Source organism: Notolepis coatsorum, assembly GCF_963971535.1.
Source record: "Notolepis coatsorum genome assembly, chromosome: 1".
Lineage (NCBI taxonomy): Eukaryota > Metazoa > Chordata > Actinopteri > Aulopiformes > Paralepididae > Notolepis > Notolepis coatsorum.
This window is the reverse complement of record NC_140165.1, coordinates 301,120,470-301,125,484: the sequence shown is the minus strand read 5'-3', so window position 1 is coordinate 301,125,484 and position 5,015 is coordinate 301,120,470.

Below are 5,015 nucleotides of genomic sequence, written 5' to 3'. Positions count from 1 at the left end.
CAATTCATCATAACATATATGACATACACGACATACAGATAGACAGTACTGCTACATCTATACATTTATGACATTGACATACCAGATTTGCAAATACAGTACTGTTTGTGATACAAAAAGAGTCCAGAAAAGAGAGTATATACATTTGACGGGGGGGGGGGGGATGCCAATGGCTGGAGGTAGAGTCTCTTCACACAGGGGCACGAGTCAGTGGCGTGGAGCGAACGTGTAGGAGAGAGATGCTGGCGCCTCTCTACCCGCTCCGGTGTTTGACAGGTGGAAGGAAAACATCTATTTTCTCTTCGTATAAATAGCAGCAAAGTCAAAAGATCAATAAAGACTGAAGAGAAAAAAAGTGTTGCTCCAAAACCAATCGTTCCTTTATCCCCAGGAGAAGCGTGGCCTAAAAGGATTCACACATGTCACTCCTGTAGAATGAGAGACGAGCCCAAAGGCACCTCCCATGCTGGGCCAAAACCGATGAGCTATTTGAGTGTTATGTAAAAAAGTTATCAAGTAGGGCTGCTCGAGTATGACAAAAATCATAATCACGTTTATTTTTTATTGATATTGAAATCACAATTATTAAACACGATTACTCGTTGATTTGAGAACATCATATGACGACGACTGAGAATTAGTTTTGCCTTACGTTTCCAAATAACGGGGGGGGGGGGGGGGGTGCACTGCTGTGAAGGAAGGGTGCACTGCATTTACAATACTAGACAAAATGAGAGCAACACAGCATACGGCACAATAATCGTTTCATCTCGATTATCTTGTTTTTATGATCGTTAGGAAGTCAAAATCGTAATTGAAATTGAGAGCCCTATCACCAAGTATAAAGTCTGACACTGCTCCACATAGACGATGAGTTGGGAAAGATGGTAAAGGTGACACTGAGAGCTCCCAGGGGAATGTTCTGAATGTACGTATTTTCTGTTTCTCCACCGAGATCACTACTATAGAATAAAGCTCATTTGGGTGTAAAAAAAAGAAAACAAACATTATGTGGTCCACAAAATCCCCATTCATTGTTGTTGTGAAGGATCAGATTAAACCGAATATGTATATTATTTATATATATATATTTAATTGTATTTGTATATCGTTTGATATCCCCTGTATATTCCTTGTACAATATGCATTGAATATCCCCGTTTCTACTAAACAGCCCATAATAGTTTCATTCTACCATTGGACGAGAACCTGGCGCCAGGTTGCCATACCCCTAGGTCCAAGTTCAATCGTGCCGCCTAACATGTCGAGGCAACCCCCGGTTCCGCGCAGTAATATGCCGGGCGAAATACGAATGGTACTATTTGTTCATAGCGCATATATATATGGCGCCCGTAAAGTAGAACTTTCCTTTTAGTCCAGTTCTTTACCCTCCAACAGAGTGACAGACGCAAAAGCCTCCCCACGACGCACGTGCGGTGTAGTAAGGCCTACTTGGCCCAGAATAGGCATTGAGATATCGTGTAGATTAATAGTTGAATGGTCATAGTTTGGCACCATACCGTCGAGTTGGACGTATTCTATTAAGCTAATAATAGTCTATTTATGTATGGTGCATCGTTCGGTTAGAGTTCTACAGTTATCAGTACCCCCATCGTTCCTGACGTTATCTGGACGCTTATCCAGGCTGGTCAGACCCCTAGTGGTGATTGCATCCGAGGAGCTCCGGGTCAAGAGCGACTGGACCTGTATATTGGATTACTCTACCCAGACGACGGCGAGCCTTCCACGGCTCTTGGATTATGCTTTGTGTGCTTTGATTATTCCATGGATAAAGGCCAACACTGCCGAGTGTTGGAATTACCCCCCGGAGAGGACTCCAGGTGAGGCGGCGCTCTACACGTGAGGTCGCACCACGTCTCTCCGTTGTGGACCGGCAGATACCGTTCCACAGAGGGTCCAGCTGTATTCGTCTGCGGCCCGAGGTTCTGTGGGCACCGTGTCCAAGACTTTGGATTCTCCCAAGACACCGTCGGCCAGATGGGATACCGCCAGCGGCTTCTCTAACCCCCCCCTCCTACTGTCTTACAACCAGCGGGACCCCCCCCCCCCCCTTAGTGTATCCAGCTATAATCATTTAAGTACCATCGCTATCGTTTCCTAAATATTCCAGGTTGTATACTTACTCCCTGCGCAACCAGAGATTGGACATTCAATGTTGATTTACCTACGAATACTCATTTGCCATAAAAGTGCATATTCAATATTTCAAATCATAAATGTAATTAAGTGAATGTTGTATACACCTTTTGCTGTATTAAATATTCGATTTGGTACATTTGTGTTGGTTCGTTTCATCAGGTGGGAAAGTGTTCATCATACTTATATCTTGTACTGGGTGGCCAGAAGTTAAAGTACATGAGGTAGTGGTATTAAATATCATATCTAACAATACAGTCAGGGAATTGTACCCCTCAGTTACAATTGGTCCTTCGAGCCGGAGGGTAACTAGTGTAATATTAATATAGTGTTATTAATATCGAAATGGCCTATGATGAACACTCCACGAAACGATCCTCCTAACCTAGAACGCCCGCGGCGCAGACGACAGACACCTCAGTACTTAGAGGCTTACACTGTCAGTCAACTACCTAGCCTTCGACAAACGGTAAACGTGGTAAAAGTAGAAAGTAAAATTATGTCTGACCTTAACGACCAGGTTTCCCCGACCACAGAGGCCCTAGTAGGTCCTAATGTAACTGACCAAGCCCACGGTGGGGACCAGGAGGGAATTGACATGCCTTTACCCCCCGCCACTACTCAAGAAGTAGTCCCCGACAAGCCCCGGGAGGAAGACAACCCTACAGAGAGAGAACTCTGCACGGAGGAAGAGGAGGAGAGCGCCGAGGAACTAGAGCTCCAGGACTCCCCAACGAGTACCCCCAGGAGCGGCTCACGCAGGAGCGGCTCACCTCCACTACCGCCTTCCCCCAACGAAGCGGAGAGGACACTACAACAGGCGTTCCTCGTCAGCCTGACAGCCTCCGCCGAGCGCGATCGGCTCCAAGCACAGATGCTTGGCGAGCACGAACACCTCCAAGCGCAGCAACGGAGCGAAGAACAGCGCACATGTCTGGAGATGAGACGCTTCCAGATGGAAGAAAATATGGCAAGAGACCGGGCCGACGCCCAGCGCGCCGCTGCCGGTGCCCAAAGAGAAGCAGAGCGCGCCGCCGCCGACGCCCAGCGCGCCGCTGCCGGTGCCCAAAGAGAAGCAGATCTCACCAAGCGCGACGCCGAGCGCGACAGACAACAAGCCGAGCAAGACAGACAACAAGCGCAGCTAATGGAGCAGCTGATCAAAAGGACAACTCCCTCTCCCTCCGCCAGGGGCTCAAGGAACTCGTCGAGACAACAGTCAAGAGCAGCGTCACCGCAACGAGCAAGCGACCCTGAACTTGACCAACAGACCGAGTCTAGACCCCCCGCAGATCCCCTTCCCATACCGGTCCAAGCGAGACCCAGCTACAAGGAAGGAGCGGCCTACACTGCGGAGAAGCTAAATAAACGATTACAGGATCTGGAAGATTTGATAGAAGAAGAAGAGGGAGAAGAGGAGAACCAAGCCCGACGACAGCACAGTACTCCACCGGACCAGGAGGTCCCATACAGTCCAGGCTATACCCCCGCGGCGCTGCGCTACAGACCCCCGACTCTATTTACGGGTGAGCACGACGCACGACCAGCCCCGAGGAACAGTACCTGGACCAGCGGGCCATGGTACCCTGCCAGTACCAGCCCACAGCGAGGCGCAAGAGGGGACTCGCCCAGGAGGTCTCTCCCCCAACGCTCGCCGATGTATCAGCCATCCACGGCGTCATACAACGCCACGCCGTCATTCCCAGACTTCGCCTATGAGAGTCGAGCACAGTACACGGAGCTCCGGATGTGCTTAGAGACAATGATGGTGGATGTCGCTGATGAACGCCACAAGTATGCAATATTATTGAAGCACCTGAAAGTACCGCGAGCGCACAATATAGCGCTAGCCTATGCTACCTCCTCGACCCCATACACAGCGGCCCTTGCAGCGCTGGATCAAAGATATGGACGTATATGGGATTACGTAATCCAGGAGATAAGGCATATTGACCGCCTACCCCCAGCCACAGACAATCGCTCACTAGACGACCTGTCAATCAAAGTACAGTCCCTGGTGGGGATGCTGGGAGCTCAACGGGAGAAGGGCAGGCATGAGCTGTACGCCAACTCTAACGTTGAGAGGATTTTGGAGAAGCTGCCACCCGCAAGACAGGAGCGCTTTCGGCGGCAGAGGGACTACCGAGATCCCGACGGCCCCGAGCCATCCCTCCTTGATCTGGCCGACTTCCTGGCGAGAGAGGTCAGCAGCTTACGACTGGACACCTTCGGGCGGAGCACGCCAAGCTCCAGAGAGGGACCCAGGAGAATAAGTGATGGAAGAAGATCGGTGACTGTCATGCACCAATCAGAGTCAGTACCGAGCAGTAAGAGTCACAGCACCCCCTCGAGAAAGGAGAAGTGGAAGATAGCGTGTCCCTACTGTGAGAAAGAACACTGGCTGTCACAATGTGACTCATTCACAAAGATGAATGCAGAAGAAGTGAGCCAATGGATAAAGTCCAACCGGCGCTGTTATCGATGTGCGCGGCCCCACATGGCAGCCGAATGCCGCCTAAAGAAAAGGTGCAGCCGGTGCGATGGAGCCCATCTAGATATACTACACGATAGTAACGGAAGACGGCCTATACCTGCACCACGGAGCGGCACCAAGGCAAGTGTCATGTACATTGACCCCGCCAGCAGCAACGGAGCTCAAGTGCTCTTAAAGGTAGTCCGTGTGACATTGAGCTACCAGGATAAAGTCATGGACACTTACGCCGTCCTTGATGACGGGTCAGAGAAGACCCTTCTGCTCGCCTCCGCTGCGACTCAGCTGGGACTGCGGGGGAGCAAGAACGAAATGACGATTCGGACAATAAGAAGAGATTTAAAGACGATAAAGGGCGAGAATGTCT